Source organism: Cryptomeria japonica, unplaced genomic scaffold, assembly GCF_030272615.1.
Source record: "Cryptomeria japonica unplaced genomic scaffold, Sugi_1.0 HiC_scaffold_218, whole genome shotgun sequence".
NCBI classification, from domain to species: domain Eukaryota; kingdom Viridiplantae; phylum Streptophyta; class Pinopsida; order Cupressales; family Cupressaceae; genus Cryptomeria; species Cryptomeria japonica.
In genome coordinates this window covers 70,001-81,094 of record NW_026729040.1, presented here as the reverse complement: position 1 = coordinate 81,094, position 11,094 = coordinate 70,001, and the positions used below count along the sequence as shown (strand labels likewise).

The 11,094-nt window shown below is 63.2% G+C and overlaps 2 non-coding genes across 2 annotated transcripts; both read left to right on the top strand.

Moving 5' to 3' along the window:
• The first annotated feature begins 564 nt into the window (after positions 1-564).
• LOC131868745 (5S ribosomal RNA) lies at positions 565-683 on the top strand. Its single transcript, XR_009367186.1, has one exon. It is a non-coding gene; the product is annotated as a 5S ribosomal RNA (ribosomal RNA).
• A 7,817-nt stretch (positions 684-8,500) lies between these two features.
• On the top strand, positions 8,501-8,619 carry LOC131868750 (5S ribosomal RNA). The gene has a single exon (XR_009367191.1). It is a non-coding gene; the product is annotated as a 5S ribosomal RNA (ribosomal RNA).
• Positions 8,620-11,094: the final 2,475 nt, after the last annotated feature.

The following is an 11,094-nucleotide window of genomic DNA, read 5'->3' as shown; positions in this document are numbered from 1 at the left end:
TGGGCATCAGAGCATGTTTCTTCTCCTAAAACCCAATATTTGTTTATTAAGTCTCGGAACACATTTTTGTTCTCGTGGACCCATCATGGGTCTTGGAACGCATTTGTGGTCCTTGGGTCCCATTTTGCATCCCGAAACTTGTGTTTTGGTGCTTGATCCCTATTTTGGGTGCCCACCTTGCACCAAGTGCGCACCCGGGGCAAACCGAGCGCCTTGGTGCACCGGGGCAAGATCGAGCGTGCACCCGAGGCGCCCCGAACATGCACCAAGGTGCACTCGGCCCACATGTGAGCGCAGGTCGTTGCGCCCGAGGTGGTGTGTGGGCACCGCGTTGCAGACGGGACACTGCACGCACACGACGCCCCCTCCAGGTGCACGCACGTAGGCCGGGCCGGGTGCACACCCGACGCCCTAGCAAGGTGCGCGCACCCGGGCAGGGCTCACACTTGGCGAACGGGGCGCACTTCGCGAGGGAGGGTGTGCACCTCGACGGGGGTGGGTGGCCGGGGTGGATTCGCACGTGGGTCGCGGTTTGCTAAGTACACACTGCGACAAGCTCATAACGGGTGCGATCATACCAGCATTAGTGCACCGGATCCCATCAGAACTCCGCAGTTAAGCGCGCTTGGGCCGGAGTAGTACTGGGATGGGTGACCTCCCGGGAAGTCCCGGTGTTGCACCCTTTTTTAGTTTTTCGCCGGGCGTCGCAATGCTATTTGAATAAACCTTTTGCCCGTTTGCGTTCTCGTCGGGGCCGGGCCGGGCCGGGGTGCGCTGCCCGCACTACCGCGCGCGCGGGGGCGACACCGAGCGCGCACCCGAGGCGCCCCGAGCACACAGGCCACGGTGCAACCCGGGCGTTGTGCGCGCACCCCGGTGCGCCCGAGGTGCTGCGCGCGCACCCAGGTGAAATCGGTGTGCACCTCGGCCAGTGCGCGCTCGGTCGAGTCGCGCACGTTGGCCAAGGTGCACGGTGATGTTTCTTACTCTAAGGTTCCGCACCAGACGCCCGGGACAGGTGAGCGAAGCTGGGCGGGGCCGGGTGCGCGGCCGGGGCAGGTGCACGCAGCTGGAGAGAGCTTTGGAGCACACTTCGGAGCGCACCAATGATGCGCTCCATTCAAAAGTTTCCTGAAAAGGCAAAAAAAGTTGAGATTATAGAATTTCCCACTTGAGAGATTGTAAAAAAAAAAAATTTAAAATGAAGGAAACGCGGGTGCCAAGGTGTGCGCAGCCCAGCCAAGGTGTGCGCACCAAGGCGCCCACCCTGGCGAAGGTGCACGCAAGGTGCGCACCCGAGGCAAACCGGACAATTAACCCAACTTTCGACTTCGCGCGCACCTTGGAGCGCACTTCGGAGCGCTCCTTGGTGCGCACCAATCTTGGGCACCTCGGAGTGCACCATGGCGCCCACCAAGGTGCGCACCCGGGGCAAACCGAGCTCCGACTTCGTGCGCACCTTGGAGCGCACGAAAGGTGCGCACCATGGCGCCCACCAAGGTGCGCAGCCCAGCCAAGGCGTGCGCATCAAGGTGCGCACCCTGGCGAAGGTGCGCACCCGGGGCAAACCGAGCTCCGACTTCGTGCGCACCTTGGAGCGCACAAAAGGTGCGCAACCCAGCCAAGGTGTGCGCACCCCGGTCAAACCGAGCTCCGAATCGTGCGCACCAGAGGTGCACGCCATCGTGCGCACCTTGGAGCACACTTCGGAGCCCTCCTTGGTGCGCGCCGATGTTGCGCACCTCGGAGCGCACCCGGGGAAAACAATGCAATTAACCCGACTTTCGACTTCGTGGGCACCTCGGAGCGCTCTCGGGTTCGCACCTCGGAGCACACCGAGGTGCGCACCTTTGATGCGCTGCCTTCACCAATTTCCAGAAAAGGCAAGAAAACATTGAGAAGGTGTGCGCACCGAGGTGCCCACCCTGGCGAAGGTGCACGCGAGGTGCGCACCCGGGGCAAACCGGGCTCCGACTTCGTGCACGCCGCACCTTGGAGCACACTTCGGAGCGCTCCTTGGTGCGCACCAGGGCGCGCAACCCAGCCGAGGTGCCCACCCCGGCGAAGGTGCACGCGAGGTGCGCACCCGGGGCAAACCGGGCTCCGACTTCGTGCACGCCATGGTGCCCACCGCGGCGAAGGTGCACGCGAGGTGCGCACCCGGGGCAAACCGGGCTCCGACTTCGTGCACGCCGCACCTTGGAGCACACTTCGGAGCGCTCCTTGGTGCGCACCATGGTGCCCACCAGGGCGCGCAACCCCGCCGAAGGTGCACGCGAGGTGCGCACCCGGGGCAAACCGGGCTCCGACTTCGTGCACGCCGCACCTTGGAGCACACTTCGGAGCGCTCCTTGGTGCGCACCATGGTGCCCACCAGGGCGCGCAACCCCGCCGAAGGTGCACGCGAGGTGCGCACCCGGGGCAAACCGGGCTCCGACTTCGTGCACGCCATGGTGCGCACCGCGGCGAAGGTGCGCACCCGGGGCAAACCGGGCTCCGACTTCGTGCACGCCGCACCTTGGAGCACACTTCGGAGCGCTCCTTGGTGCGCACCAGGGCGCGCAACCCAGCCGAGGTGCCCACCCCGGCGAAGGTGCACGCGAGGTGCGTACCCGGGGCAAACCGGGCTCCGACTTCGTGCACGCCGCACCTTGGAGCACACTTCGGAGCGCTCCTTGGTGCGCACCATGGTGCCCACCAGGCCGCGCAACCCAGCCAAGGTGTGCGCACCAAGGTGCACGCGAGGTGCGCACCCGGGGCAAACCGGGGTCCGACTTCGTGCACGCCGCACCTTGGAGCACACATCGGGGCGCTCCCGGGTTCGCACCGGCGTTGCGCACCGTGGTGGGCACCTCGGAGCACACCAAGGTGGGCAGCGAGGTGCGCACCTTTGATGCGATGCCTTCACTAATTTCCATAAAAGGCAAAAAAAAAACGAGATTTTAAAATTTCCGTTTTGAAAGATAGTGAGAAAAAGGGAATGCTGGTGCCATCTTGAGCCCGCCCTGGTGCGCAGCCCAGCCAAGGTGTGCGCACCAAGGTGCCCACCCTGGCGAAGGTGCGCGCCCGGGCAATTAATCCAACTTCCAACTTCGCGCGCGCCAGGGTGGGAGCGCACCCAACAACCGGGCCTGGGAAGAGCCAATGCGAGAAACCCCACCAAACGCTCTGACAAAAAAAGAGGGGGCGCTCCAGTAACCCCGCTTCGGAGCGCACCCTGGGCAAACCCAGCCAAGGTGCCCACCCCGGCCAAGGTGCAGGCGAGGTGCGCACCCGGGGCAAACCGGGCTCCGACAACGTGCACGCCGCACCTTGGAGCACACTTCGTAGCGCTCCCGGGTGCGCACCTCAGAGCACACCAAGGTGGGCAGCGAGGTGCGCACCTTTGATGCGCTGCCTTCACTAATTTCCAGAAAAGGCAAAAAAAAAAGGAGATTTTAAAATTTCCGTTTTGAAAGATAGTGAAAAAAACGGAACGCGCGTGCCATCTTGAGCCCGCCCTGGTGCGCAGCCCAGGTAAGGTGCCCACCCTGGCAAAGGTGCGCACCCGGGCAATTAACCCTACTTCCGACTTCGTGCGCGCCAGGGTGGCAACCGGGCCTCGGAAGAGCCAATGCGAGAAACCCCACCAAACGCTCCGACAAAAAAAGAGGCGGCGCTCCAATAACCCCGCTTCGGAGCGCAGCCGGGGCAAACCCAGCCAAGGTGCCCACCCCGACGAAGGTGCACGCGAGGTGCGCACCCGGGGCAAACCGGGCTCCGACAACGTGCACGCAGCACCTTGGAGCACACTTCGAAGCACTCCCGGGTGCCCACCGGCGTTGCGCACCGTGGTGGGCAGCGAGGTGCGCACCTTTGATGCGCTGCCTTCACTAATTTCCAGAAAAAGGCAAAAAAAAATGAGATTTTAAAATTTCCGTTTTGAAAGATAGTGAAAAAAAAGGAACGCGGGTGCCATCTTGAGCCCGCCCTGGTGCGCAGCCCAGGCAAGGCATGCGCACCAAGGTGCCCACCCGAGGTGCACACCCGGGGCAAACCGGGCTCCGACTTCGTGCAGGCCGCACCTTGGAGCACACTTCGGAGCGCTCCTTGGTGCGCACCATGGTGCCCACCAGGGCGCGCAACCCAGCCAAGGTCTGCACACCAAGGTGCCCACCCCGGCGAAGGTGCACGCGAGGTGCGCACCCGGGGCAAACCGGGCTCCGACTTCGTGCACGCCATGGTGCCCACCGCGGCGAAGGTGCACGCGAGGTGCGCACCCGGGGCAAACCGGGCTCCGACTTCGTGCACGCCGCACCTTGGAGCACACTTCGGAGCGCTCCTTGGTGCGCACCATGGTGCCCACCAGGGCGCGCAACCCAGCCAAGGTGTGCGCACCAAGGTGCACGCGAGGTGCACACCCGGGGCAAACCGGGGTCCGACTTCGTGCACGCCGCACCTTGGAGCACACATCGGAGCGCTCCCAGGTTCGCACCAGCGTTGCGCACCTTTGATGCGCTGCCTTCACTAATTTCAAGAAAAGGCAAAAAAAAACGAGATTTTAAAATTTCCGTTCTGAAAGATAGTGAAAAAAACGGAACGCGGGTGCCATCTTGAGCCCTTCCTGGTGCGCAGCCCAGGCAAGTTGTGCGCACCAAGGTGCCCACCCTGGCGGAGGTGCGCGCCCGGGGCAATCCGGGCTCCGACTTCGTGCACTGCATGGTGCCCACCAAGGCGCGCAACCCAGCCAAGGTGCCCACCGCAGCGAAGGTGCACGCGAGGTGCGCACCCGAGGTGCACACCCGGGGCAAACCGGGCTCCGACTTCGTGCACGCCGCACCTTGGAGCACACTTCAGAGCGCTCCTTGGTGCGCACCAGGGCGCGCAACCCAGCCGAGGTGCCCACCCCGGCGAAGGTGCACGCGAGGTGCGCACCCGGGGCAAACCGGGCTCCGACTTCGTGCACGCCATGGTGCCCACCGCGGCGAAGGTGCGCACCCGGGGCAAACCGGGCTCCGACTTCGTGCACGCCGCACCTTGGAGCACACTTCGGAGCGCTCCTTGGTGCGCACCATGGTGCCCACCAGGCCGCGCAACCCAGCCAAGGTGTGCGCACCAAGGTGCACGCGAGGTGCGCACCCGGGGCAAACCGGGGTCCGACTTCGTGCACGCCGCACCTTGGAGCACACATCGGGGCGCTCCCGGGTTCGCACCGGCGTTGCGCACCGTGGTGGGCACCTCGGAGCACACCAAGGTGGGCAGCGAGGTGCGCACCTTTGATGCGATGCCTTCACTAATTTCCATAAAAGGCAAAAAAAAAACGAGATTTTAAAATTTCCGTTTTGAAAGATAGTGAGAAAAAGGGAATGCTGGTGCCATCTTGAGCCCGCCCTGGTGCGCAGCCCAGCCAAGGTTTGCGCACCAAGGTGCCCACCCTGGCGAAGGTGCGCGCCCGGGCAATTAACCCAACTTCCAACTTCGCGCGCGCCAGGGTGGGAGCGCACCCAACAACCGGGCCTGGGAAGAGCCAATGCGAGAAACCCCACCAAACTCTCTGACAAAAAAAGAGGGGGCGCTCCAGTAACCCCGCTTCGGAGCGCACCCTGGGCAAACCCAGCCAAGGTGCCCACCCCGGCCAAGGTGCAGGCGAGGTGCGCACCCGGGGCAAACCGGGCTCCGACAACGTGCACGCCGCACCTTGGAGCACACTTCGTAGCGCTCCCGGGTGCGCACCTCAGAGCACACCAAGGTGGGCAGCGAGGTGCGCACCTTTGATGCGCTGCCTTCACTAATTTCCAGAAAAGGCAAAAAAAAAAGGAGATTTTAAAATTTCCGTTTTGAAAGATAGTGAAAAAAACGGAACGCGCGTGCCATCTTGAGCCCGCCCTGGTGCGCAGCCCAGGTAAGGTGCCACCCTGGCAAAGGTGCGCACCCGGGCAATTAACCCTACTTCCGACTTCGTGCGCGCCAGGGTGGCAACCGGGCCTCGGAAGAGCCAATGCGAGAAACCCCACCAAACGCTCCGACAAAAAAAGAGGCGGCGCTCCAATAACCCCGCTTCGGAGCGCAGCCGGGGCAAACCAAGCCAAGGTGCCCACCCCGACGAAGGTGCACGCGAGGTGCGCACCCGGGGCAAACCGGGCTCCGACAACGTGCACGCAGCACCTTGGAGCACACTTCGAAGCACTCCCGGGTGCCCACCGGCGTTGCGCACCGTGGTGGGCAGCGAGGTGCGCACCTTTGATGCGCTGCCTTCACTAATTTCCAGAAAAAGGCAAAAAAAAATGAGATTTTAAAATTTCCGTTTTGAAAGATAGTGAAAAAAAAGGAACGCGGGTGCCATCTTGAGCCCGCCCTGGTGCGCAGCCCAGGCAAGGCATGCGCACCAAGGTGCCCACCCGAGGTGCACACCCGGGGCAAACCGGGCTCCGACTTCGTGCAGGCCGCACCTTGGAGCACACTTCGGAGCGCTCCTTGGTGCGCACCATGGTGCCCACCAGGGCGCACCCGAGGCAAACCGGGCTCCGACTTCGTGCACGCCGCACCTTGGAGCACACATCGGAGCGCTCCCAGGTTCGCACCAGCGTTGCGCACCTTTGATGCGCTGCCTTCACTAATTTCCAGAAAAGGCAAAAAAAAACGATATTTTAAAATTTCCGTTCTGAAAGATAGTGAAAAAAACGGAACGCGGGTGCCATCTTGAGCCCTTCCTGATGCGCAGCCCAGGCAAGTTGTGCGCACCAAGGTGCCCACCCTGGCGGAGGTGCGCGCCCGGGGCAAACCGGGCTCCGACTTCGTGCACTGCATGGTGCCCACCAAGGCGCGCAACCCAGCCAAGGTGCCCACCGCAGCGAAGGTGCACGCGAGGTGCGCACCCGAGGTGCACACCCGGGGCAAACCGGGCTCCGACTTCGTGCACGCCGCACCTTGGAGCACACTTCAGAGCGCTCCTTGGTACGCACCAGGGCGCGCAACCCAGCCAAGGTGCTCACCCCGGCGAAGGTGCACGCGAGGTGCGCACCCGGGGCAAACCGGGCTCGGACTTCGTGCACGCCGCACCTTGGAGCACACATCGGAGCGCTCCCGGGTTCGCACCAGCATTGCGCACCTTTGATGCGCTGCCTTCACTAATTTCCAGAAAAGGCAAAAAAAAGAAAAAAATGAGATTTTAAAATTTCCGTTTTGAAAGATAGTGAAAAAAACGGAACGCGGGTGCCATCTTGAGCCCGCCCTGGTGTGCAGCCCAGGCAAGTTGTGCGCACCAAGGCACCCACCCTGGCCAAGGTGGGTCACGGGGTGGGTCCTAGGGTGGGTAACGGGGTGGGTACTAAGGTGCGTGCCAAGGTGGGTCATAGGGTGGGTGCCAAGGTGGGCACCAGGGTGGGTGTGCACCAACCCTAGCCAGGGTAGGTCACGGGGTGGTTGTCGGGGTGGGCGTCAAGGAGCCAAGGTGGGTGGCAAGTAGCCAAGTTGCGTGCCAAGGTGGGTGTCGGGGTGGGTGCCAAGGATCCAAGGTGGGTGCCAAGGAACCAAGGTGGGTGTCTGGGTGGGTGCCGAGGTGGGAGCCAGGGTGGGTCCCAAGGTGAGTGCAAAGGTGGGTGCCAGGGTCAAGGTGAGTGCCAATGTGGGTTCCAAGGTGCCAGGGTCAGGGTGAGTGCCAATGTGGGTTCAAAGGTGCTAAGTTGGGTGCGAGGTTGGGTGCGAGGGTGGGTGGGTGCCAAGGTGTGCTAGGTGGAAGCCCGGGTGGGTCGGCATCCCATGGGTGTCGAGTTGGGTGCCTGATGGGTGCTTCTTGTCAAGTTTTAGTCGTCGGGACTCATTTCGAGCCTTAGAGGTCGTTTCTTGTCCGGTTGCCCTGTCTTCGACCTGGGAACCCAATTTTGGTCCTCGGGTCCCATTTTTTTTTGTCTCGCATCCCACTTTTGGCCTGTGGCCTTTTCGGGGTCGATTCTCGTTTTGGGCATCAGAGCATGTTTCTTCTCCTAAAACCCAATATTTGTTTATTAAGTCTCGGAACACATTTTTGTTCTCGTGGACCCATCATGGGTCTTGGAACGCATTTGTGGTCCTTGGGTCCCATTTTGCATCCCGAAACTTGTGTTTTGGTGCTTGATCCCTATTTTGGGTGCCCACCTTGCACCAAGTGCGCACCCGGGGCAAACCGAGCGCCTTGGTGCACCGGGGCAAGATCGAGCGTGCACCCGAGGCGCCCCGAACATGCACCAAGGTGCACTCGGCCCACATGTGAGCGCAGGTCGTTGCGCCCGAGGTGGTGTGTGGGCACCGCGTTGCAGACGGGACACTGCACGCACACGACGCCCCCTACAGGTGCACGCACGTAGGCCGGGCCGGGTGCACACCCGACGCCCTAGCAAGGTGCGCGCACCCGGGCAGGGCTCACACTTGGCGAACGGGGCGCACTTCGCGAGGGAGGGTGTGCACCTCGACGGGGGTGGGTGGCCGGGGTGGATTCGCACGTGGGTCGCGGTTTGCTAAGTACACACTGCGACAAGCTCATAACGGGTGCGATCATACCAGCGTTAGTGCACCGGATCCCATCAGAACTCCGCAGTTAAGCGCGCTTGGGCCGAAGTAGTACTGGGATGGGTGACCTCCCGGGAAGTCCCGGTGTTGCACCCTTTTTTAGTTTTTCGCCGGGCATCGCAATGCTATTTGAATAAACCTTTTGCCCGTTTGCGTTCTCGTCGGGGCCGGGCCGGGCCGGGGTGCGCTGCCCGCACTACCGCGCGCGCGGGGGCGACACCGAGCGCGCACCCGAGGCGCCCCGAGCACACAGGCCACGGTGCAACCCGGGCGTTGTGCGCGCACCCCGGTGCGCCCGAGGTGCTGCGCGCGCACCCAGGTGAAATCGGTGTGCACCTCGGCCAGTGCGCGCTCGGTCGAGTCGCGCACGTTGGCCAAGGTGCACGGTGATGTTTCTTACTCTAAGGTTCCGCACCAGACGCCCGGGACAGGTGAGCGAAGCTGGGCGGGGCCGGGTGCGCGGCCGGGGCAGGTGCACGCAGCTGGAGAGAGCTTTGGAGCACACTTCGGAGCGCACCAATGATGCGCTCCATTCAAAAGTTTCCTGAAAAGGCAAAAAAAGTTGAGATTATAGAATTTCCCACTTGAGAGATTGTAAAAAAAAAAAATTTAAAATGAAGGAAACGCGGGTGCCAAGGTGTGCGCAGCCCAGCCAAGGTGTGCGCACCAAGGCGCCCACCCTGGCGAAGGTGCACGCAAGGTGCGCACCCGAGGCAAACCGGACAATTAACCCAACTTTCGACTTCGCGCGCACCTTGGAGCGCACTTCGGAGCGCTCCTTGGTGCGCACCAATCTTGGGCACCTCGGAGTGCACCATGGCGCCCACCAAGGTGCGCACCCGGGGCAAACCGAGCTCCGACTTCGTGCGCACCTTGGAGCGCACGAAAGGTGCGCACCATGGCGCCCACCAAGGTGCGCAGCCCAGCCAAGGCGTGCGCATCAAGGTGCGCACCCTGGCGAAGGTGCGCACCCGGGGCAAACCGAGCTCCGACTTCGTGCGCACCTTGGAGCGCACAAAAGGTGTGCAACCCAGCCAAGGTGTGCGCACCCCGGTCAAACCGAGCTCCGAATCGTGCGCACCAGAGGTGCACGCCATCGTGCGCACCTTGGAGCACACTTCGGAGCCCTCCTTGGTGCGCGCCGATGTTGCGCACCTCGGAGCGCACCCGGGGAAAACAATGCAATTAACCCGACTTTCGACTTCGTGGGCACCTCGGAGCGCTCTCGGGTTCGCACCTCGGAGCACACCGAGGTGCGCACCTTTGATGCGCTGCCTTCACCAATTTCCAGAAAAGGCAAGAAAACATTGAGAAGGTGTGCGCACCGAGGTGCCCACCCTGGCGAAGGTGCACGCGAGGTGCGCACCCGGGGCAAACCGGGCTCCGACTTCGTGCACGCCGCACCTTGGAGCACACTTCGGAGCGCTCCTTGGTGCGCACCAGGGCGCGCAACCCAGCCGAGGTGCCCACCCCGGCGAAGGTGCACGCGAGGTGCGCACCCGGGGCAAACCGGGCTCCGACTTCGTGCACGCCATGGTGCCCACCGCGGCGAAGGTGCACGCGAGGTGCGCACCCGGGGCAAACCGGGCTCCGACTTCGTGCACGCCGCACCTTGGAGCACACTTCGGAGCGCTCCTTGGTGCGCACCATGGTGCCCACCAGGGCGCGCAACCCCGCCGAAGGTGCACGCGAGGTGCGCACCCGGGGCAAACCGGGCTCCGACTTCGTGCACGCCGCACCTTGGAGCACACTTCGGAGCGCTCCTTGGTGCGCACCATGGTGCCCACCAGGGCGCGCAACCCCGCCGAAGGTGCACGCGAGGTGCGCACCCGGGGCAAACCGGGCTCCGACTTCGTGCACGCCGCACCTTGGAGCACACTTCGGAGCGCTCCTTGGTGCGCACCAGGGCGCGCAACCCAGCCGAGGTGCCCACCCCGGCGAAGGTGCACGCGAGGTGCGTACCCGGGGCAAACCGGGCTCCGACTTCGTGCACGCCGCACCTTGGAGCACACTTCGGAGCGCTCCTTGGTGCGCACCATGGTGCCCACCAGGCCGCGCAACCCAGCCAAGGTGTGCGCACCAAGGTGCACGCGAGGTGCGCACCCGGGGCAAACCGGGGTCCGACTTCGTGCACGCCGCACCTTGGAGCACACATCGGGGCGCTCCCGGGTTCGCACCGGCGTTGCGCACCGTGGTGGGCACCTCGGAGCACACCAAGGTGGGCAGCGAGGTGCGCACCTTTGATGCGATGCCTTCACTAATTTCCATAAAAGGCAAAAAAAAAACGAGATTTTAAAATTTCCGTTTTGAAAGATAGTGAGAAAAAGGGAATGCTGGTGCCATCTTGAGCCCGCCCTGGTGCGCAGCCCAGCCAAGGTGTGCGCACCAAGGTGCCCACCCTGGCGAAGGTGCGCGCCCGGGCAATTAACCCAACTTCCAACTTCGCGCGCGCCAGGGTGGGAGCGCACCCAACAACCGGGCCTGGGAAGAGCCAATGCGAGAAACCCCACCAAACGCTCTGACAAAAAAAGAGGGGGCGCTCCAGTAACCCCGCTTCGGAGCGCACCCTGG